General features: G+C 45.1%; 1 long non-coding RNA gene across 1 annotated transcript; it reads right to left on the bottom strand.

Annotated features, from left to right (window-relative positions):
- Window positions 1-19,851: 19,851 nt before the first annotated feature.
- Window positions 19,852-24,536, bottom strand: LOC103659233. Its single transcript, XR_567438.2, has 3 exons — window positions 24,200-24,536; window positions 23,159-23,225; window positions 19,852-20,060 (listed from the first exon to the last, which is right to left on the bottom strand). It is a non-coding gene; the product is annotated as an uncharacterized LOC103659233 (long non-coding RNA).
- Window positions 24,537-25,498: the final 962 nt, after the last annotated feature.

The raw sequence follows: 25,498 nt of genomic DNA, 5'->3' as shown, positions 1-25,498 counted from the left end.
GGGCCTTTGCACCTGCTCCCCACTCACCTGACTAACTGTCCTCATGCTTCAGAATCACTTCCTCAGGGAACCCCTTTCTGATAACTAAGTCAGATCCCTAGGATCTGAGAATGTTATACATTCTCCTAGAACCCATTTTTTTGTGGGTTTTGTTTTGTTTTTTTCATTAGTGGTACTGATTTCAATTCCTAATTCTATGCCCAACTGTGTATGTATCTAATTGGTCTCTCTCTTTCCAACTGGACTGCAAACTCCATGAAGGTAGGGACAGTGTCTTTTTTTGTTTACCCTTTACCCCCATGTCTGGCACCCTAGCAAGCATTCAATCATTGTGGAATACCTGAATAATTGCTTACCTCTACTGGAAGGATCAAAATAGAAAACTTTTGTTAGGAGAGGACATTTCAGTGTGTCCTGGAAGAATAAGCAGAGCCTGGGGCTACATGGAGAAGCAGACAAGCAACATTCTAGATGGGGGGACAGCAGTGAGCACAGGTAAAGGTGCTACACCCCATCAAATGTATTCAGAGACTGTCCTGGAGCTTAATAACTAGAGTGCCCAAGGGCTGGGAGAAATGCTGAGGGAGCTGGCGGGGGCAGGGGGCAGTGTCGGGTTGGGGAGGCCCTGAATGCCAAGGAACAGTGCTTGGACTGAATCCCGCAGACACAGGAAGCCATGGACAAAGGAGTCTCACCCCCAGATGTGTTCTGAGAATGATGTCACTGGAGGCAGACCACAGCCCTATGAGTAAACCAAGGGACCATTTGGCTACTGCAGCAATGGTCAGATTTTTCTTACTCGGAGCAAAATCTATTTTTAATGACATTTTTCAGACACAAAAGCAGGGAGCGCCTGGGTGGCTCAGTCGGTGAAGCATCTGCCTTTGGCTCAGGTTATGATCTCAGGGTCCTGGGATCAAGCCCCACATCGGGCTCCATGCTCAGTGGGGAGTCTGCTTCTCCCTCTTCCCCTCCCCACCACTCATTCTCTCTCCCTCTCTCTCTCTCTCAAATAAATAAATAAAATCTTAAAAAAAAAAAAAAGACAGAAAATCCGATGTCAGGAGAGGTCCCTGTGGCTGAGCATGGGAGTGACTAGAGTCCCAGAAACACCTCTGTTCCCTGCAGCGTCCACTGATGTACTAAGGTCACCAACCAGGACTTGAGACCTCACTACCAGCCCCTGACCTCCCATCATGCTTCTCTGCCTCCCAGATAATAATAAAGGACCAGGAGATAGTTTCGCTGGCAATGGAGTGGCCCTTCAGAGGGGTCTTCTTTAGCCCCTGGATCCAGAAAAAGCTGGGTCTGCCCGGAGTAATGATGGGCAGCTCCCACCGTTCTCATGCACACTGAAAGAGGTGACTATTTGTTCTTGGTAACCTGGGCTCCCCTTAAAATTATATTTCCCATTTCTGAGCATTTCTTGTGATTCCTATGCCATCCAAAACCCACATCAACCCTTGAGCTGGGCATTGTTTTCCTCTTTCATTTTAATAGTGCAGGAACTGAGGCTCAGAGAGGTTTGGTAACTTGCCTAGGGTCACACAGCTTGTGAGTAGCTCAACCAGGATTTGAGCCTGGGTCTTGCTGCAGAAAGCTTTCACACTGCTCATCATTGCCAAAAGAAAAAAGTAGAGGAAGTCTGAGTAGAGTTTCCTTTCTCCGTGGAGTCTTATAAGAAAGGAAACAGGTAGGCACCTTTGGGTCTCAGATGAGCTAAGGGGGTTGCTGCTAGACCCAAGGGAAGGACACAATGTCTCCATGGGTCCTGCCCAATCCTTCAGATTCTATTTCCAGAACTGTCTCTATTGGGACAGATGAACCACCACCCAGTTAGACACACTGTCCATCTGGCTGTCTGCACGGTGTTATTTATAATGCCTAACCCACAGCCAGGCTGTAATGAAGAAGAATTCAGCCCCAGCTCCTTGGCGGGGGAGGCGATTGACTTTGGAGCCAGCTGTCCTGGCAGCCCAGTTCGGCAAATGTGACTTAGACATGAGCCCCGAACGGAGGCATCCTGGCGCCCGAAGAGAAGGTGGTGGCCAAACTGTTCAGACGGGGCCATTTGTGTGTCTGACAGCCTCGAGGGTTTGTCCAGTAGCTCAGATGATGGAATGTGTGTCTCACAGTGGAATGTGGAATCAGGCGAATGTATTCTCCATGACTCACGGAATGGGCATTGCTCGGGGAAGTGAGAGATGCCTTCTGAGCCTACAACTCCTGTTGACTCTGTGTTGCTCACAATGTCTTATCTGTGCTTTAAAAATATGCAGATGTGTGTGTGTGTGTGTGTGTGTGTGTGTGTGTGTGGTGTCACCCAGGTACACAGTGACCCATGAAGTAGGGAAGAAGGGACTGATAAGGACTTGGCATCTCCTGGAACTCAGGGACTGGTGAGTCTCTAATTGAATCCCCCTGGCCATCAGTGAGGTCTGTGTCATGATCATTGCCACAGAGACGAAGAACTGGAGACTCAGAGAGGGAAGAGTGTGGCCAGAGGCAGCCCAGACCACCCCACCTTCCTTCAGGACCACTCACTGCCTGGCCCACAGGGCTGCCACAGTGGAAGTCCTCAGGTGCAGTTAGCTCCCTTCATCCTCATTTCTGCATCACCTTTTCTGCTAAACTGTAAGTTCTTTGGGGACAAGGATCATGGGCTTTCGGTTCCATACCCGCCTGGCCAGGCAAACAACGGGTGCCCAAACTGTTGTGGTGACCATAGTGCCTTGTGCCCTAAGCGTATAAACTCATACTTCTTTCAGATCAGTAGTTCTCAAGTTTGTTTTAACTAGGAACCATAGTAAAATATCAAACAAATGGTGGCTGTCCAGTAAATATGTCAATGAAATCATGGTCAAAGAGGACGTTATTCTACAAGAGACCTAGAAGAGATTTCTGACTCTTTCTGGTCCACAGAGGCAGTGTCCCCAACCAGCAAAGGAAAAGTGCTGAACAAGGGAACTGAGAAAAAAATTATCGTAGATATTTATTAATCCTTGATTATACGTCAGACACTGTGCTAAGTGGTTTATAGGTATCTGCTAAATATTTACCCTCAAAACAACCCTAGAGTTGGTACTCTATTCCCCACTTTATGAACAAGGAAGCAGGTCCAGATAAAATAGATGTTAAGTGTTCTCACCGCAATAAAGAATGGTAACTACGTGATGGATGATGGTAGTAACGAATACAATGGCGGTAATCATTTTGCAATTTATAAATATATCAAATCAGCACATTGTACACCTTCAACTTACACAGCGTTATGTTTCAATCGTATCTTAATAAAACTCAGGGTGGGTTGTGGGAGGTGGGAATAGAGTCTAGAATCACACATACAGGGTGAATTGATTTTAACAACAATGCCAAGACAATTCAATGAGGAAAGTCTCTTCAACAAGTGGTATCTCCCTCACATACTTACACACAAAAATCCCAAAGTTTTGCTAATCAAATCCAGTGATAAATAAAAATGATAAGACATCATGACCAATTGATATTTATTCTAAGAATACAATGGTACAAATCAATGAACAGAATTTTCTACTTTAACAGAAAAGAGAGAACAATTATATGATTACCTCGACAGATGAGATTATCCTTTGATAAAACTCAATGTACATTCATGATAACACTTTTAATGAGGAATAGAAGCAACCTTCTTCAATTTGATTTTTTAAATTAAAATATAGCAAACATTGGGGCGCCTGGGTGGCACAGCGGTTAAGTGTCTGCCTTCGACTCAGGGCGTGATCCCGGCGTTCTGGGATCGAGCCCCACATCAGGCTCTTCCACTATGAGCCTGCTTCTTCCTCTCCCACTCCCCCTGCTTGTGTCCCTCTCTCGCTGGCTGTCTCTATCTCTGTCGAATAAAATAAAATAAAATCTTATTAAGCATCTGCCTTCAGCTCCGGTCATGATCTCAGGGTCCTGGGATCGAGCCCCCCATCAGGTTCCCTGCTTCTCCTTCTCCCACTCCCCCTGCTTGTGATCTCTCTCTCTGTGTCAAATAAATAAAATCTTAAATAAATAAATAAATAAATAAATAAATAAATAAATAAATAAATAAAGACTACCTGCTATCACCAACTCTATTCCACATCCTACTGGGGGCCCCAGCCAGAGCAATAGGAAAGAAAACAAAAATCAAAAGCTTAAAGGTTGAGTGAGGAAATGAAGTTGCCTTTATTCACTAGTGACATGACCGTGCATGTAGAAAATCCTAGAGAACCTCTAAATTATTAGCATTGATATTTCAGTTTAACAATGTCACTGGATACAAGGCCAATATACAAAGATCAATTTATTTCTCTATCCCAGCAACGAACAAATAGAAATTAAAATTTAAGAATTTAAAATAAAACTTAAGAAATGATAGTATTATAAACCTACAGATCAAATACCTATAGATCAATCTGATAAACAATGAGAAAGTTTATCACACTAAGAACTACAAACCAGTGTTTAGAATCAGAAATGAAAAAATGAGGGGCGCCTGGGCGGCACAGCGGTTAAGCGTCTGCCTTGGGCTCAGGGTGTGATCCCGGCGTTCTGGGATCGAGCCCCACATCAGGCTCCTCCGCTATGAGCCTGCTTCTTCCTCTCCCACTCCCCCTGCTTGTGTTCCCTCTCTCGCTGGCTGTCTCTCTCTCTCTCTGTCAAATAAATAAAATACTAAAAAAAAAGAAAGAAAGAAAAGAAAAAATGAGCTATTTATTAAATTGTGGTGGAACAGTAGAGACATACATGCAAAACAAGTAGAATCAGATTCCTACCTAACATATTGCCCCAAAATAATTTCTAGGTCAATTAAAGACCTAACAGGGAAAAATAAAACTTTTTAAATGGTACAATACGTGATAGAAAGATATTGTATAACCCCAGGGTGGACTATCTACGTTAAGCTAGACACAAAAGCACAAATCATAAAATAAAAGATTAATAAATGTGATTAGATTAAACTTTAAAACATCGTCAGAGCAAAAAATATCCTATACACTATTGAAAGACAAGACACATCCTGGTAGAAAGATTTTCACTTCATATAATCACAAAGTATTAGTAAACAGAATATATCTTTAATTGGTTTACAAAAAAGATAAACAACACCGTAGGGGGAAAATGGCATAAGAAATGAATAGGTAATTCACAAAAGAGAAAAATAAATGGCCAATGAACATATGTAAAGATGCACAATCTTGCTAGTAATCAGGAAAATGCAAATTAAACCCACAAAGAGATATCATTTTACACCCATCAGATTGGAAAATATTAAGCCATCTGACAATGCCAATTGTTGGCAAGAACTCATCCACTGCTGGGGGGGGGGTGTAAATTTGAACAACCATTTGGGGGAGCAACTTGGCAATTCCTAGTAGAGATTAAGATATGCATATCCTTGCACCTAGAAATTTTACTTCTAAGTATATACCTTAAAAACTCTTGCATATGTGCACCAGGAGATGTGTACAAAAAATTGGAAACAGCCTACATGTCCATCAGTGGAAAAAAGAATAAATTAATGTTGGTATATTTATACAATGGAACACCATATAGAAATTAAAATGAATGAACTAGAATTACATATATCATGTATAAACCTTTAAAAAAACATAAAATGTATTTAAAAATAAAAGTTGTGGAATGATACATATGGCATAATATGATGGATATAAATCTAAGAATATGCAAAACAATACCATGTATTATTTATGGACACATATGTAGTAAAAATATTTTTAAAACATGATAAACACCGAGTTTGGGATGGGACTATATTTCTGGCTCAGGAAGCAAATGAATGAGATTGTGAAGAGTAATACAGATGGAGCCAACTGTTTTTGTATTATTTTATCTCCTAAAAGAAAAATGAAAGGTCTGAAACAAATATAGCAAAATGTCAAGATTTACCAAAGCTGGGTAGGGGGTACATAAATATTTGTTATATTAGCCTAGTGGTGTGCTGGTAAATGTTTAACAACTAGCTTTCCTAGAGAAAACCTTGATTTGTAGTGTTGGCCAATTTTCATGGTGTAAATACTCCCACCGTGGCCAATTTCAAGCTATCAATGTGACTTCGCTGATTACAGATTAGGGAAGAGAGGCACACAATAGGTTCTTATAAGCCAGAAGGAATGGGCTCCAGCATTCCACTGTATTAGCCTCCGCTCCCTTCTGTGTGAAATAGGAGAAAATAAAAGTAAAACATAATAAATGTAAAAGCACACATGCAATATGGAAAGAAGTCAGAGTGTAAGTGTTCTTACACTTACAGGGGGTTGGTGGATCCCTTGTCCATCCTCCCCCTGTCCCCACCATGAAAGCCACAGAGACTCCATCCTGTAGACCACTAGCCTAGACAATCCCTGATGTGCTAAGATTTGCTATGATCTCACCTCCTTTGTTGACAGTGACACTTCCTTGCTCAGCAAGCAAGCAAGGAGGCATCTGGAGAGGTGGCTACATAGGGACCTGGCAGGGGACCCACAAAACTTAAAGCACAGGCAAGCTTATGACCTAGAAGAAATTATAGATCCATATTCCAAAGCTAGATAGAAATAAATGGTCAGGATCACCGTACCCTCTCTGTGCTCAAACTCCCAGGGTATTGGACTAGTTCCCCTTGCTCTACTGAGAAGTTCTAATCTTAGACCAAATTGTTTAAGATGGCAAGAGACAGAATGTTGGATGAAAGAATAGCCTTAGGAACCATTTGGTCTTCTCTTTTCAAACTGTGCTCTCTGGCACACTGGTTTTCACTGCAGTTGCCTTGGGTAGAATCAATACCCCTACTCCGTCTCCATCCACAGAAGCCCCCCTCTTATCTGACTTGAGTGTATGCCTTTTCCATAAGGAGTTCATCTGAGCATCTGGTTCTATTGCTTCCTAACCAGAAAACAGCATGGAAGCCACTGAAGGGTTAATCCAGCTCAAACATTTTTGCAGTTGTGGGAATGGACATCCAAAGAGAGAAAGAGATAGTCCCAAGATCACATAGATGAGAGGGTCAGAATTCAAACTCTTGTGTCCTGACTCCTGACCCAGGTCTTCCCAGCCACCCCACCATCACTGGGACATAGGGCCCGTCTCTCCTTCTGCTTCATTGGGCAGAAGACCATGAGGACCAGCAAAGAGAGAAGAAATAAGAGGAGATGCAGAAACAAAACAACTCATAAGAATCAACTGAGAAAAGTTGCTGTTTTTCTACCTGATTTGTCCTGACAGTGACCCTACCATGCCAGCCAAAGTCCCAAGATAAGACAGGTTCCTGTCAGGGGGCTTCTCTGAAACATTCCCCCTTGAACTTCTGGAGAAGATCACAGAGAAGAGAAAAACGTGGTCCTCCTTCCTTGGCAATGCAGCAAAGCAGATAAACCCAGGCTTTGCCATCTCAGTTTGAGCCCCAGAACCCCACTCACCAGCCCTGAGACCATAAGAAGGATGGCTAATCTCTCTAAGAGTCAGTCTCCTCATTTACAGAATGGGTTATTCATGGGCTCAAAGGAATGGTTAAAGGGGTCAAATGATGTCACAAACCCAAAGCTCTCAGCACAGAGACCAACCCCACAGTAAATGCACCCAAAGATATATGCCTTATGCTCTGACCCACAAAACACTCAGTATGAGAGCCAGGACATACTCGCAAATGACTATGATGCAAGCCAGAACAATAGCCAACATTTATTGAGCACCAGCTGTGTGTGAGGCTATTCACTAAGCTCCTTCTGAACACCCCCTTTAATCCTTGCAATGGTCCTATGAGGCAAGGGTTGTTATACCCATTTTAAAGATGAGAAAGCTGAGGCTTAACTGATGAAGTTGAGGCTTAATCCCTAACTCAAACTCAATGCATTAATCTAGTGGGAGAAGTAAGATTCCAACCCAAGCATCTCAGACCCTACGATCCATGCTTTTGGCTGGTCTACCAGATGCCTGCCATCCCTTTCCTAGGTACCAACAGCTGTGAAGTTTCAAAGGATGGAGCAATGACTTTCAGTTGTGGCAGAGCAGGGTTGAAGGCTTCTTGGAGGAGGTGATCTTGTGGGATGAATGGCAAGGGAAGATCTAGACTGGAAGAGCAGTGTCCACAAAGGCAAACGACCTGCCAGGCCTGGGTCACCTGGGAGATGGTCTGGCAGTCGACTCACATGCCAGTGTTGTCACTTGAGCTTCCATATGCTTCTTGATCCACAGCTTGCCAGGTGGGGCAAAAACATTGACAGCATCTTGAGATAGGAAACAATCTACTTAGACTCCAAACATCTGGGCCCAGAGCCAGATTGCCTGGGTTCAAAGCTAACTCTGCCACTGACAGTCCCTAGGCAAGTTACTCAACCACTCTGTGCCTCAGTTTATCCAGCTGTAAAATGAGGTTAATAATATTACCTAATTTCAGGTGACATGAAGCATCTAGCACAGTGCCTGCACAGAGTAAACTCCCAACAAATGCTAGCTATTCCTAGGATTGTTGCCAATATCATTCTAATCTGGACATACTGTACTTCTTGGCAGTCCTAATTATTGGCCTGTTGGATTAATTTATCCTAAAAGTCAAACACCTCGGGAACTTGGACACAGAGAGTTTCAACATCTCAGAATCATTAAATATCAGATTCCTAGAATTACAAAACTTTCAAACCTTAGAATAAAAATACAGTTAAAGCCAACAAAATTTACAACATAAATTTTCCCTAAATGCTGCCCTCCTCCTCTCTCTTCAGAGGGATTGGAGCTATTATTTTGTCACCTGGATCCTTGACTTTTCTCCCCAGAAATATAAATATATGTATTATTATTATTATTGTTGTTGTTGTTTGTTTCAAGGCAAAGCATTTATGTTCTTTTTTTTCCCTCCCCTCTTCTTTTTGCTCTATCTCTCTCTCTCTCTTGAATATGATGTGATGGGTAAAATACCAAGTGCAATAAGTCAAAATTTCTGACAGAAATAATAGAGCCTGCATCCATTTCCAGCCGTTCTCCCAGTGATAACAATTAAGCCCCGGACAGTTTGAACTTTTTACAAAGAATTAATGATGCATGTGAACACGGGGGGAGAACAATTGCTAATAATTTATGAAGTCTTCACCGGCTCAAAGTAGTAAGTTTGGTAAAGTGAAGGGGGAGAAGCTTTGAAAGGTAAACACTTTGAAAAGCCATTCTGAGGATCTGCCCTGTCAATTGAGAATTTACTACATTCCATTAAACAACCTAAAATAACTTCTATGGTAATCACCCTTCAGATACAGGCGCCGGTGCCGACAAAGGTATTATTAAGTTAAATTACCCTAAAAGTGTTGGATTGACAGAAAGGTTCAGTCAATGGTTTGGAAAGCCGGGGTCCCTAAATGACACCAGCAAACAGATACTGATGTTCTGAGGCTGGAGAACCTGGCTCTACCAGACCTGGAGCTAACAGGATTTCAATCTGAGCTTTTAAATATTTCATACTCCCCCTGCAGATCTCAGGAGGAGGGCTGTGGGATTCACGGAGGTGGAGCTAGGGCTCCTCCTTGTCTTGACTTTCGGGCCAGGATTTGAAAGGTAGCTCTGAGTGGAAATAAACAAAGAGAAATATGGTGAGGAAGGTTTGTCTCTTTGAGGGGAGAGGGGAGCAGTGAAGACGGAACTCAGCTGCTGGGTTTGATGGGGGTAAGGAGTCAAGAATCTAAATTCATAGATAAGGCAAATGAGGTCTCTTACCTGAGGCCACCCAGTGAGCCTGGAGCATCACTAGAATGCAGAACACTCCATTTCATGATGGTACAGGCAACCGCTCTCTTGATTTTGATGGTTCTTGGAGTCAAGCTGAGTTTGCCTCTTGCAGGACCCCCTAAATAAACTCTATGAATACGTAACATACCTGGAGAAAGGTGAACAAGTCTTAGTGTGCAGCTCAATGAATTTTCCCAAACAAAATGTGTGTATAACCTAAGCATTGGGGTCAAGACACACAACATAGCCAGCCTCTCCCACCCCATCCCCAACCCCCAGTAGATTTTCAAACCCCCAGGTCACTACCCCCACCAAAGTATATCACCCTCCTAACTCCTAACACATAGACTACTTTGCCCAGCTTTGAAACTTGATGTAGGTAGACTCCCTTGCCATGTATTCCTTTGTGTCTGCCTCCTTTCACTCAAAATTACATTTCTGAGTTCCATTCATGTTTTTAGAAGTCTCTGTGGTTTGTTCACGATCATGGGTGCTTAGTTTTCTCCTGCGTGACTGACTGTACCACAATTTATTCTGCCATGCTTCCATGGTGAGGATTTGGGTTATTTCTCGTTGAGACTAATACAAATCTTGCTGCTATAAACTTTCTTTTGCAAGTCTGTTAGTTCCCATGTGTATATATTTCTGCTGGATTTACACAAATAGGTGGAATTACTGGGTCACAGGATATGCATAAATTTGGCTTTCGGAGATGCTGGCAAACAGATTTCCCAAACAATCAGATTAACTTGGTTTCCCACAAGCAATGTAAAATAGTTCCAGATAATCTACATTCTCACCAACACTGGGTATTTCCTAGCCTTTTAAATATTTTAACTATTATGGTGTGTGTGCAGTGGTATCATACTGTGATTTTAATCTGCATTTTTCTGTGTTCTCCTGAAACTGAACGGCTGCATTTATTGGTCATTTTTATATCCATTTTGGTGAGGTGCCTGTTCGGGTCTTTTGCCCGTTTCTCTGTAGGATTATCTGCTTTTCTTATGTTGACTCTGAGAGCCCTTTATATAGTCTATATATGAGTGATTGGTCATGTGTATGGATTTTAGATACCTTCTATCATTCTATTTCTTACTTTTCTCTCTCTTAATGGTGCCTTTACATGAACAGACATTCTCAAGTTTAATCTTAGGTTTAATGTGATTCATCTGCTTTTGGCCCCTAAAAATATTTGTTGGGTTAAGGAACCTTAATGACACTAAACCCAACTTGGCTTGGCAGTCTAACTATTCTTATTTCACATGCCTGAAATGAGGAAATCCAATAGTAGATGGTGCATTTAAAAGACTTCCCTATGTAACATGTGATCTTTTGCACATAGCCAACGGCTGGCCCCATGCAAATTCACTCAGTCAACACATATTTCTTAGGGTCAACTCTGTGCCAGACTCCGTTCTCAGCACTGGTGACATGAGAGCAGTGAGCAAGAAAACCAAGTCCTTGTTCTCAAGAAGCTTACATTTTAGTAGGCGGTAGAGACCATTCACATGTCGATGGGTAGGAAGAATTACAGAAAAGTATGCTAAATGCTAAAAGGAAAAAATTGAAAGGGCAATAATGGTGGAGTGACTGGGAAAGGATCAGAGAGACCTCTCCAGGGTGATGGCTGAGCTAGAAACTTAATGATAAGAAGGAACCTGCCTTGTAAATTCTTAGAAAGAAGAAGTCTCCGGGGAAAAAAAAGTTGTGAAGATTCTGAGTGTTTGAAGATCATAGAGGAAGGAAGTGTGGCTTGTCCATGTTGGGGGGGGGGAGGTAGAGAAGGAGAGCCAGTTGGGTTGTGAAGGGCCATGGTCATAAGTCGAAACTGCAGGGAGAAATTACATTGGATTTTCCATTTAAATGATGGCTCTAGCTGCTGGGTGGAGGATAAATTACAGCAGGGTAAAAAGGATGTTGGGAGAACATTAGGAAGCCCTGATAGCAGTTTAGAGGGTGGGGGGTAAAAGTGGCTCTGCTACGGTTTCAGATGGGGTTGCAAGCAGAGACCAGCATGATTCTTGGGGGCTGGAAAGGAACTGACAGAGTAAGGCATCCATGCCCCTGCAGGCATGCAGCTCACACTCAAGCCTCCTTATGACAAATCCAGAAAAGACAGTAGTGTTTTCTACTGTTGTAAAAACCTTCCACAGAAGAAAACCCTTCCTGCCTTCCTAAAACCACAGAGTCTCAGAATGAAGGGGTTTCAGTGGTCTGCTAGTACAATTCCCCACACTTCTCCTCCTCTGGTTGCCTTCAGAACATCCTCCAACAAGGAACTGGCCAGCTTCCGCTCGAATATCCCTATCACAGGGAGTTCATTACTCCCTAGGCCACTGCCTAATCATCTTTGACTGAGCTAAACCTGCCTTCTTAATATTTCCATCTTAATTTGACCCTCCAGGAAAAAAAGAAAGGAAGAACGTGTCTAGACCTCTCATGTTGCCCAAGATTACCCTTCACCCTTCTGAGTCTAACAGAAACTTTCTCCATGCTCTAACCTCAGTTCCTCACCTGTGTGAATAGCCTACACAATCTTGGACATCAAGCTATGCAACACATAACAGAATGAGCAGGACATGTTTTTAGCACATCAATGAAGTCACCCATGTATAATGCCTGGCAAAATGTAACCTTCCACTGCATTGTGGTTGCTGTTGCTTTTGTGGTCACTGTTATTATTATGTTCATTGTTATCATTACCAGGAATAATAGTATTGTGCTATTAAAGCTTGTTTTGGGGTGCCTTGGTGGCTCAGTTGTTGGGTGTCTGCCTTCGGCTCAGGGCGTGATCCTAGGGTCCAGGGATCGAGCGCCGCATCGGGCTCCCTGCTCTGCTGGGAGCCTGCTTCTTCCTCTCCCACTCCTCCTGCTTGTGTTCCCTCTCTTGCTGGCTGTCTCTCTCTCTGTCAAATAAATAAATAAAATCTTTAAAAAAATAATAAAGCTTATTTTGTTTGGAGATCTGCCCCATGTGCTCATCTGAACTTCTCCAGGTATCAGACAACAGGACAGATGACATTTATTCTTACATTTTTGTCACTTTGCACCTGTTGTTCCTTCTACCTCCAACACCCTTCCCTCCTTCATTCTCTTGTAAACTTGCATTAATCATTCGGGACTTGGCCCAGGTACCACCTTCTCTGTGCAACCCTCTTCATACCTCTCTCCGTCTCTCTCTGTCTCTGTCTCTGTCTCTCTCTCTCATACACACACACACACACACACACACACACACACACACACACAACAAGGGTGAGGCCCTTCCTCTACTGTGTGCTTCACCCTCAAAACATTTCACATGGTGGTCTTGCATTCTTTTTTGCCCCTTGGTCAGCAGTCCCTGGATCAGCAATGGGCCTTCCAATCTACAGTGCCTTCTTAGAAAGGGAATATGACTGCAGCTATGACATGTTCGGCACTCACTATGTACTGGCTCTATGCTATGCATCTTCCCCTATCTCAACTCGTTCATCTTCATAAATATCCTAGAATGTAGGTGCTCCTGTTATCCCATTTTATAGACAAGAAAACTGAGGCTTGAAGAGGTGAAGTGACTCCTCACCAAGTTATGTACTGGTTCTGAGGGTGTCATCCCCTCAAGAAAGCCCATCCTGCCCAATGCCACACAAAGGTCAGACCCTGAACCAGAAAGACGTGTGGCTCCTTAACACTGAGCTCACCTTGCAAAGGTGTCTTCATTTGTGCCAATATTTGATGATGTCCATCTTCCCTACTAGACTCCTAGCTCCATGGGGTCAGAGACAGGGTCTGCATGCATCATCTTGCTAGTCCCAGAGCATGATAAGCAACGGGTGCCCAAAAATAACTGGGGAAGAACAACAGAAAGAAGCCATGGAAGAATGCCACATGAGAAGAACAAAGGGCAGAAACAGGTTCTCCTGGGGAGCCTCATCCAGTTGTGTAATTCTGGAACTGTTTGGGGGAAGAGGACCCTGGGGTCTGACACCTTACCCCCAGAGGAAATGAGGCCCTCCATGGTTTTCTCTGCCCACACAGGTTCCTTTGGACCCACAGAGCAGAGCCACCTGAGCTAAGGAGGCCTGTTCTCTGCCACCTGCATGCCTTCCCCTTCATCCTTAACCAAGCTAAGCTGTCTTGGCCCCGTGCCTCCCTGCTGGGAGCTGGAGAAGCAATTAATCCTGCAGGGTCCCCAACTGCTCTTGGGAAATGGAGACTCCTGGAAGCCTGACAGCTGTGTGCGTTGGCACAGAGGGCCCGCCCAGGCTGCTCTAAGTACAGGCTGGCCTGTCAGGGAGCTCAAGAGGGGGTGCTTCCCTGGGGCAAGGAGTGAAAAGACAACTCTAGGAGGACATTTGTCTTCTCTCCTCCCACAACTGTCTAGTAAGGTCTTCGAAGAGATCAGTCACCCTAAGAAACAATGAAGCTGACACTAGCCCACCTGGAATTCCAAAGACCGGGGGATAAGGCTTGGCTTGATCTCTAATGTGCTGTGTGTCTGTGTGACCTTGAGCAAGTTGCTTAAACTCTCTGAATTGGGGCAATGGTGGAATATAAGATTAACTCCTTCTCCAAAGTGTCAGGATCATTAAGTGAGATTCATACAAAAGGCTAATCAGTGCCTAGTATGTAGTTAACATTCAATAAATGGTAGCTATTATTATTTCATAAGTGTTATTACCCATAGCTTTTAGCGCTAAATGAGATAATGTAACTAAAGCTTCTAGATGGAACCTGCCACGAAAATGTTTACTTAATATCTAATTTCCGTCCCAAACTTGGAGTGCCACCGGTTAAAGGGGACTAGAGTCTCTATCCACCTTATGGTGCAGAGTTAACCTTCTTAATGTTTGGATGGATGGATGCATGGATGGATGCATGGATGGATGCATGGATGGATGCATGGATGGATGGATGGATGCATGGATGGATGCATGGATAAATCTTGGGTAACATGATGCACATCCTCATGGTGACATCAGGAATACATATTCCCAATCTCGAGAGCTAGATTTCTGGTTGCAAAATGTCGGGTACCATGGCTTCTGAGAAAGATGTTCTAGAATCCACAGAGTTAGATGTACTGTGCCCCACCACACCACCAACTTCAATAATGCTTCCAGCGGATTCTGTCACCACTTCCCAACAGGCATTGAGCCATCCTCCTTGGGAAATTCCTATCAGCTCCTGTGGGTCCTGATGCAGTTCTTATCAGCACCTAAATGTCCTCCCCCCATATAGAATCCTAGAAGATTGGACATAAAAAGATCTCAAGGATTACTGAATCCAACCCACTTGTTGAGCAATAACTACCACAACGATTTAAAGGGCTCTAACCTCTAAGCACTGTGTTCATTATTTTGTACATGTAATCACATTCACTCTCGCGGCACTCTTGAGAAGCAAGACCCATTCTATACATAACGCACAGGCATGAATTCAATCTATAATTCTCTATTAAAAGTATCGATACTTTTAAATTATTTCTCAGAGTGACACAAAAACTCTCATGATGGTCAAAATTTAAATATCCTTTTTCTAGGTTTCGTCTGCTCCTGTGCCTTTCTGGGGCCTCAAACATGCACTTAGTCCTCCTTTGAGGTGATTCAGCACTGCCTGCAGACAGGGACTATTATTGCAATTTTACAGACAAGGAAACGTAAGTGCAGATAGGTGAGGAAGAAAGACCTGCAGTTAGCAAGTGGTAGAACCAAGGTTCCAACCCAGATCTGTTTGATTCCAAAACTCCCACCTCCTCTTTAATGATGCTTCCATCTTAAATGGGGAAATTGAGACCCAGCAAGGGCAGGTGGCTTGCCCAAGGCCGTCCACATAGTCCAGAACCCAGGTTAGAATGCCTTCTCCTGGCTTCTTCAGCCAGATTCCAAAGCAACATGTTCAAGGATTCTCTCAGAGTCCTTGCTCCCCAGAGTGACACCTCTCATTCCAGCCATAGGGGAGCCCTGCGTGTACTCTGACCGTCAGCAACATAAAACGGGTGAAAATATTTCAGTTAGATTTTTTCCTTTTGATGGGTGAGAATTTTCCAGGTCTGGGCACCTTTGAAATCTCCCAACGTCAGCCATCATCAGCTGTAACTGGCACTTCTGCTAATAAATTGAGAATGTCACATCTCCCAAACTGCATTATTACCGTTTATAATTTTGATTGTTCATTTGCATACGAAAATTAGTCCTGTGACATGCGTGAATTTTATTTTATTCTTGAACTAATTATAAACAAGAATGCCACATTATTTACATAACTAATTATTGTTCCTTATGTTCCCCTGTTTTTAAATGGGGGGCCCATTCTCCGTTGGTTAACTACGCAGATGAAAAATCCAAGAACATTTCTAAAGTTTAGGAACTTGCTCTATTTGCATCAAATACAAATTCCTTTGAATGAGAGATAATATGCTTTCCATTTTAATAGGCCTAAATTAGGTTGATCTTAATTTATAGTTAATTTGAATGAATAATTCCTGTCTACCTGAGTCTGTTTTTTCAGCAGCTCATTGTAAATGTTTATTAACCCATAAATCTGCTGCCTTCCTTTAGCTGGTGATATTAAGGGCCCCCCCCCAAACTAGAAAGAGTATGATGCGGTGGGGGGGGAAGCACAAGAGCAGTTAAGAAACGCTTATACAAGTCCCTGTGCTGCAAGTCACATGCTGTGTGCCTTTGGGCAAATACCTAACCCTCTCTGAGCCTCAGGTTTCTTAATCTTTAAATGAGTGGGTTGAATTAGATGGCTGCTAAGATTCTGACCCTCTCCCACATTATGGGGAAGGAGGAGGCAGAGAGGTCCGGTGTCCTCTTCATCTTGCCTTTGATGAGACCTGCTCCCCCCAATCTCTCTTTTAAGGTTTTAAATCTGTCTCCACTCATGGGGAGCTGACCCATTTTATTGGCCGCTACAAAAGGGGGAGGGGGGAGTTTCTACGAAGAAGAGGACTGGAAGGGCTGCCAAGCTAATGGTGGTGTTCAAGACACTGGTGAACCTGGGGGAAGACAGGGGTTGGGCAGATCGCATGGCTGGGGCTCTGCAGAGGAACCTACTAGCTGGCAATCACACCACGAAGGTATGAACCACACTGCTGTGTCTATGGGGGAAAGACCCTTGGAGTCCAAAAGACCTGGATTTCAACTGCTATTTTGTCCCCACCTCTGAAAGATGACTTCACCTCTTTGAGACTCAGTGTGTCAAATGAGAATCACAAACCTACCCAGTTCCCAGGGAACTGCTGGAGGGTTAAATGAGATAGTTATGTGCAAATTGCCTGGGACATAAACCGGTGCTCAAATGCTAAATCCTGCTCTTTCTGTTCATGATTTGGCCTCTAGAGGTGAGGAAGAAGAGGATAACGGTACATGTATTGAGTGCTTCGTCTTCAGATTTTGGCCCAAAAGTTGCTACTTCAAGGAAGCACTCCTGAACAAGGTCAGACTCCTCATTGGAGACTCTCAGAGATCTGTGCACCATGCTTCATGGCAGCGATCACAATTAGGATTTCACATTTCTTTGTGTGATGTGTATCTTAACCATCACCACCGCTATCCTACATCCAACAGAGGTGGACACCATGTCTTGTTTTTTTGTGTGTGTCTTTCTCATACCCCTCAAGTCCTGGCCCCCAGCCAGCCTTCAATAAGTATTTGATGAAATAATGACTAAGCATTTGCCCTAGATTGTCTTACACAATCTTCACAAGATGGGCCCCACTACTGTCATACCAATTTTATGGATGAGGAAACTGAGGCTCCAAAGGGAATACTCCCAGTTCAAGGTTACATGCAGACTAAATGGTGGATCTTGGGTTTGAACACTGACCTGAAGAAGCTCAATCTGTTAAACTACTGTTTACCTGTCACCCAGGGATGGGGGAAGATGGAGGACCAACAAGGCTGGGCTGAGAGGGTCCTGCCTCCAGAAGTCATCCAAAGTTTCTCACTTTGCCCATCTACTTAAAAGGGTGGTGACTGGTCTTTGAGGCACTCTCCAGGCAGAAGAGCCCTATGCAGTCCCCAAGAAAAAGAAAGGCAGGCTGAGCAGCATTGACATTGGGTGACATTTCTCCATAACTAGTAGCTAAAGGTCAATCTCCCTTTGTGGGAGGTGTAGGCACAATGTCAACAGCCCAGCCCTCCTCAGGCATCCACCTGCCTCTGACTACCCCATTTTTGTTTTCAGATTTCTCCTATAGAAAGATATGACCCTCCCCAAAGCAGATAAATCATGCCAATTCTAAAATCAAATCATTGATTGAATCTTTGCTTCCGATGCTGTGCTGGGTACTAAGGACCCAGGGATAAACAAGACCCGATATTAAAAGTTGACCGTATAGACGGGGAGATCAAAGAGATGCTCAAGACAACCTTTTCCCAGACCCAACTATCCCGGGACTCTGCAGCTCTTCAGCACTGAACCCATCGTGACAGATATGACTCCAGCCTCAGCTAATACTTCCTCCAGATCATCTGCTATAATAAGGGTAGAGAAGGAAACTAAGCCCCCTTTACCCCACCTAAACTCTGGGATTCTTTTTAGTCCAAGGTAGGAAAAAGGACCACAGTCCTGGAACTGACACCTTAGACTTCGGTCAGCCATGTTTTATACCACATGACCCCTGACCTTCCCTAGCCAAAGCTGATTGGACCAAGATTGGTCACCTGACTCCCAGGCAGCCAATCCATAGGCCTGCGAACCAAGCCCTATGCCAGGCACTTGTATCCTCTAAGATCCTCGGCCGCGGGGATGTTTGGTTGTTTCAAGTTAATACTTGATGATGCCTGGGGCGCCTGGGTGGCACAGCGGTTAAGCGCCTGCCTTCGGCTCAGGGCGTGATCCCAGCGTTCCGGGATCGAGCCCCACATCAGGCTCCTCCACTATGAGCCTGCTTCTTCTTCTCCCACTCCCCCTGCTTGTGTTCCCTCTCTCGCTGGCTGTCTCTATCTCTGTCAAATAAATAAATAAATAAATAAATAAATAAAAATACTTGATGATGCCTACCATGTACCAGGTCTGCCCTGCTGAGGAAAAACTCAACGTCTTCTACATTTTGTGGCGGGCTGCAAAAATAGTAAGTGTATCCGTGTCGTTTACTATGTCATGTTGAAATGTCCTGGCGCAGTGATTCTGAGCTCGGGTCTGTGTGACTTGCTTTGGCCATCTGGACGCTAGCAAATGAGGACTTGGGTGAGCTAACTTTCTGGAGGACGGGGCACAGCCTCTCAGCAGGGGTCCACCCAGAATGGCGCACAGCCAGCCCGTGAGCAAGCCCGGCAAAGACCAGAAGGACCACCCAGCCTAGCCCAGATTGGCAGAGCCCTAAACATTCCTGTACACCACAGATGCCTGGAGTGGTTTCGCAGCATTGTTTTCTTCCGGTTTTATTGAGGTATATATATTAGTGACATACAGACATATATTGCAAAATAATTACCTCTATAGCATTAGCTAATACTTCTGTCCCGTTGTATAATTACTGTTTCTTTTTTGTGGTGAAAACACTTAAGATCTACTCTCTCAGCAACTTTCAAGCATGTAATACAATATTACTAACTCTAATCACCATGCTGTACATTAGATCCCCGGAATACATTCATTTTATAACTGGAAGTTTGCATGCTTTGACTGACATTTCCCCCACCCCCACCCCCAGCCCTTGGTAATCACCATTCTACTCGTATTTCCGTGAGTTTGGCTTTTTCGGTTTGCGAATGTAAGAGACACAGACAGTATTTGTCCTGCTGTGTCTGACTTCTTTCACTTGGTATCAGGCCCTGGAGGCTTATTCATGTCGTTGCCAATGGCAGGATCTCCTTCTTTCTCATGGCTGAGTAGTATTCCAACTTCTTTATCCATTTATCCATCGATGGACATGCCAGTTGTTTCCATGACTGGGCTCTTGTGACGAATGCTGCAGTGAGCATGGGAGTGCGGATATCTTGGCGAGATACCAGTTTCATTTTCTTTGGATAAATATTCAGAAGTGGAACTGCTGGATCATAAGGTAGTTCTTTTTTTATTTATTTTTTTAAGAACCTCCATCCTGTTTTCCACAATGGCTGCACAAGTTTGCATCCCCACCAACAGTGCATGGGGGTTTCTTTCTCTCCACATCCTCGCCCACACTTGTTGCTTGAGGTTTTGATTTTAGCCATTCGGACAGGGGTACAGGGATATCTCAGTGTGGTTTTGATTTGCATTTCTCTGACGATTAGCGATATCGAGCACCTTCTCGTATACTTTCCCCAGGCATTATTATATCAATCCGTAACTGATACACATTTGTGTATCATCTTACACTTCACCAAGCAACTTCTTATAAATCATTCATCTGAGCCTCCATTCCTCATCTATTAAAAAAAAAGATAAATTACTTTCTCTTGCTCACACAATTAACAAGGAAAGGGAGCCCTTGCTCTCATATTCATTCACTTACCGCCCCCACATGCAAGAAAGGGTTAGGATGTGCTGTACTTACTATGTACCAAGCATTGTTCTAGATGTTGGGTGTTCAGGAGGAAAAAATTAAAAATAAAAGACATAAATCCCTGCCCTCATTGAACTTAAATTCTGTTTTCCTTTTAAAATTCGTTCTTTCATTCCTCACTCTCTCCCTGAACACTTACCCTGTGGACAAGTGAGGTCAGTCCTTTGCACTTGAGGGTCTGAGAATCTCAAGGGGTAGATATGATTTGGGTTATTGCCCGCCACACCCACCAGACAGGACTTCTAGAGATAGGAATAACAGAGACACGAACTCCAAATAGGTCCCAAGTGAGGAACTGAAACAAGTTTGGTTGAAGTGGAAGTGGAAATTAACAGGGCAATCCCCTGTTCTCTTGGCCTGGGAGGGACTTTGCCTTCACACAATTATTCTTCTGCTGAATTGATAAATTAATGTGTTCAAACCATTGTTTCTGTAATTAAACAGTGCTGAATAGAACCTAAAACAAAAGGGTCTCTATGAGCTGGAATCTGTGACCTTTCCTCCAGTCCATTCAAGATCAAACAGCAGGTATATGGCCATTAATTGGGTGATTTAGGGTACACACACAGTTGTCCAGCAGTCACGGAACTCAGCGACCCCAAAGTTGCCAGTAACTGTGGTCTGTGGTTTAGTGAAGGACGCATCCTTTGTTTTTCTAAGTCGTATTATCTATTTATTATTCAAGAAAGGTTTGAAGTTGGAAGGACTGTGATTAGAATGAGCAGCAACTCTCACTTCGTGCCAACAACCTTTCTAGGATGTTCCTGAGATACGAGGGCCATCTGAGCTTCTCCGAAACATCCATCGGTACGGAGCTCACCACCTTATAAAAGCCACGGAACCAAAAAGCCATGCCTTGTTAGAGACCCACATTAGGAGCGAGGCTCATCAGCTCAGCTGAGGGCGTGGGGGTGAGATCTTTGCTCCCGATGGCCCTGTGGTTTCTTCTGCCCCTCGACAACACTGGTGAGAAAGGAAGGAAGGACAGGGAAGGGAGGGGGGAAGAGGAAGAACGAGACAGAGAGATGCTATTGGGGAAACACTGTTGTTTTGACATGGTTTTCAAGTAATTGCAGTTACCAAGAAAGAAAATTGTTTTCCTTTCAGAAGTCAAGAGAGCACTTACTTCCCCTTCACCTCCCCCATTGCTGTGTTTGTGCACACAAGGCTGTCAGCCTGTGGTTTTGTTACATGCACATTTCTGTGTTGAGACATGGTCCTACACCGGCGTTGGGTGGAATATTGTGTCCAGGATCCCGGGTTTAGTGATGAACGGGGGGGCTGCTTCTAGTCTCCCCAGCAGGGCTTAGACCATGGCCACCTGCCACACTGCCATGACCAACTGGAAAACGTAAGAGGGCAAATCAGACAACTGAGTCCTACTCCTGGTTCTGCGTTCATGGGCTGTGTGACCTTGGGCAAGCATCTTTCCCTCTCTGGCTCTCGGGTACCATCCCTTCAAAGTGAGGGAATTAACCCAAATGGATTCTGAAGCCATCCAATCCCCTGCTGACTATCAGAAATTCCTCAAGCCATTTTTTTTTCAAGGAGTGAAATCAATCACCACATTTCTCACTTAAAATGGCCAAAAGGGGATTTCTCCACTGTTAAGCAACTACAGGGGCCAAGCAGCAGAAATTCAAGAATGTAAGATCCTCAGCATAAGAAATATACTTTTGCCTCCCACAAGGCAAGCTGCCGACCTTCCAGAACCTTCTGCATTCACCACTTTACTTACTCCTGGCAACTGTAGGAGGTATATACCATGGCTATCCCCAGTTTACAGAGGAGAAAACTGAAGCCCAAGGAAATAAAATGACTCATTCAAGGTCACCCAGAGAAACAGGGACCCTAAATCCTAGCTGTCTGAGTCCAAATTATTTCTGCTATTCTTGGCTGCCAATCGAGTGTCATTTCGAATGTACAGCCTGTCCTGACAATCCCCGTTGACCTCAGGGAAAATGCCCAGGCTCTTCTTTCCCCTCCAAAGTGGCTCTTTCCTGACTTCCTGAGTACCACATTCTCACTAAGGCTTCTGCCAACTAGTTTTTTGGGTTTTTTTAATATGGAATATGGGTGATGCCAAGCTCCAGTTCCAAGCAGAGAGACCTAAGGCTGGCTTTTAATTAGGAGGCCCCTGATTGTTTGTTGTGACTTCAATAACAAGCATTCTGAGTCCTGGGGAAATCATTAAGCAAGCACACAGGCAACCAGGCTTGCTCAGGCCTTGTACTAGAGGACAGAAGGAGGAAGAAGGAGGGATGATGTCCTTCTCAAGGAGTGTCCTTCTGCTTCCGGGACCAGGTCTAAGACACACAGGACCAGACTCTGGTCAAAGAGGGAAGTGCCAGGCTGTTTCCACCTCTCCTGCGCCGTACCCCCTACAAAGGGCTAGAAAGCTACTCTGTCTTCTGTCCATTTCTGCCCAGCCAGGGAAAGATCTCAGAGTGTAAGTCTCAGAGCTGGAAGGGACTTCAAGGCCACCCACTATCCCCCAAGCTCTGGACAGCTCTGGACAGCTCCAAACGTGAGACATGGTTTTCTTTGGTTGAGACAAGTCCTGTGTCCCCACAACTTGAACCTCATTTGTCTTAAGTATTCTTCTCTCCTTAGACATCCACTGAGCACATATTCACTGAAGTTTATATTGTGGGTCAGGCTGGGCTAGATTCTGGGGACATAATGATGATCGGGAACAGTCCTCATATTTGGTGGGGACTTGGACCGCATCTCACAGTCCCCAAATCTAATCCTTGCCAGGTTTAGCACATATGGTTTCCTTAATTGTTTCTTTGGGGACACAATTCTGGTCACTCACCAATTTGTTATCTCAGAAGTGCAAATCTGATACATCCGTCCGTCCCCTGGGAGATGCCATCACGTCCCACCTTACACACACCCCAGACCCAAACTCTCACGTTTACATTCCAACCATTCAAAAGACAGTTATTGAGTACCTACCAGGCACCAAGGGGCCAACGGAGAATAAAACAGGCATTGGTTTTTCTTCCCCGGAGCTTTCAGTCTGCTGAGAATGAGAGGCATTCATCAAACAGGCGTAAGTAGAAACACGGCAGGGCCATTGGAGCCATGGGTGGTGTGGAAATGAGCAGGTGTAATGAAAGAGGGTAATATGTGGGGGTGGGAACCGACCCACCTACGAGACACAGGGGGAACTCCTGGAACGAGGTGAGCTTTTCAAGCCCCAAAGGATGAAAGCTTGCAGCCACGTGATACCCAGACCGAAGGATGAGCACAGGGCGGCCCCAAGGTAACCGTAGGGATGGTCTGTCTGCAGATATGAAAGGAGGCCATCCAGATGGAGTGAGGAAGGTGAGGGCAGAATGGCCCCAGATGAGGTTAGAAAAGGAGCCAGAGTCAGGTGGGCCCTTGTCTGCCAAGCCAGGGCCTTGGGAATTTTCTCCAAGTGCAATGAGAGGCACCAGAAGTTAAAAAGCAGGGAAGGGTGTGAGCTGCTTCCTTTTTGAGGACACAGAGGGAAAGAGGCAATTGTGGAAGCAGAGGGAGGCCAGGAAGGAGGCTCATACAGTGGGCCACATCCCCACATCTTCAATCACCCTCGCCCATTCACATTCATCGGTGCTTTTATCACACACACACTCAGAGCTTCAAGAGGAAATGGGCAGGCAAAACAGAGAGGCAGCTGGTCTCTATGCCCGCTTGGGTGGGTGGGGTAGCCATGGGATGTTCTACCACTTCATCTCCCAGAAATACTCGGAAGTACGCTGTCCCTATTTTATGGACCAGAATACTGAGGCTAAGGGAAGTTAGATGAGTCACCCACTGTCATCCAGAGCCCAGATTCTGACACCTGACTCCTTCCTTTCAAAGTCCATTCCGGCGGACCCTGAAGGGCAATCCTCCAGCTCCTGTCCATGCGGCACCCCCCGGACTCCCTGGCAACCTGGAAATTCCCTTCTGTGTTATTTTCCTAGGGCCGCAAACTGGGGGGCTTAGAACAACAGAAATGCATGGGCTCACAGGTCTGGAGGCCGGAAGTCTGAAATCAAGGTGTCACCAGGGTCACGCTGCCTTCGAAGTCTCTATGGAAGGATCCACTCCAAGCCTCTCTCCAAGCTTCTGGCAGGTTCCTTGGCTTGTGGCCACATAATCCCAGTCTTCACATGGAGTTCTTCCCGTGTGTGTGTCTGTCTCCGAAGCTCCCTTTCTTGTAAGAATAGCAGACACATTGGATGAAGGACCCACCCTACGCCAGCATGACCTCATCTTAACTAATTATATCTGTAATGACCCCATTTCTAATGTCCCCTTCTGGGGCATTGAGGGTTAGAACGTCAACAGACGAATTTGGACTGGGGACGGGAAGGCACAATTCTTGTAACTCCTTCTAGTCCCATGTGTCTCTGTGTCTGGAGAGCAGGGGAGCGGTGAGACTCCCTGCAGGGGGGGGTCATGCTCCCTCCCCCCATTCTGCACCACCCACCAGCCTCACCCCTCTGTGCCCTGCCCAAGGCTCTGCTCTGGGTCCCGGTGTCATCCTGTATTAGTCACAGCCTGGGGCCTGGCTCCCTCGGCGCTGGAGCAGCCAGGAAGCAGGGAGGAAGCCCTCGTCCCTTCCAGAGGAGGCGGGTGAATATTTCATACAGTGCAAGAGAGTGGAATTCCATGCAGCCGCCTCCTGCAAATGCAACATGACACCTCATAATGGGGCGATATCAGTACAAATCCAGCCTCGCGGCAGCCCGGACCCTCCTGATAATTCCTCACATATTGTGCTCACGTTACTGTAAATACAGTTGCCAACTCAGGCTTCCATCGCTGCCGGCCGATCAGAGAGAATCATCCCATTTGTGCAGCTGAGAAGACTGAGACCCGCAGAAGGTAATTGGCCCTCAGTCACACAGTGGGTGAGTGGTGACGACCCCCGCCCTCAGGCAAGAGCCAAGGAAGCAGAGAAGGAATGTGTAAGGCTGTTGCCCAGTGTTAGCTCTGAGAAGAGGTGGGAGCAAAGCAGAGAGGTCTAGTAAGTCAAGGCCTAGGGCAGGGGGTTTAGGGAATGAGTGAGGGTGGACAAAAAAAAAGAGCAGGTGCTGGGGTAGAAACAGGAAAGAAATGGGGCCCAAGGAAATCATCAGGCTCGCTGGATGTGGGCAAGAGGTAAGTTGGGCATCAGGGGTGGGGCACTGGGCTTTGACAAAGAGAGATCCCAAACCAGAGGGAGAGGGCTTCCGTGCTCCCTCCTGATGGGCCCATTGGGAGGAGGGCCCAGTCAGTGCCTGGGAGAGTAAAGAATATTCAGCCCCTAAGACAAAGGCTGAG

The sequence above is a fragment of the Ursus maritimus genome, unplaced genomic scaffold, assembly GCF_017311325.1.
Source record: "Ursus maritimus isolate PB19 unplaced genomic scaffold, ASM1731132v1 scaffold_33, whole genome shotgun sequence".
Taxonomy (NCBI): Eukaryota; Metazoa; Chordata; class Mammalia; order Carnivora; family Ursidae; genus Ursus; species Ursus maritimus.
Note: the sequence above shows the minus strand (reverse complement) of the source record. Positions and strands in the feature narration are given on the sequence as shown.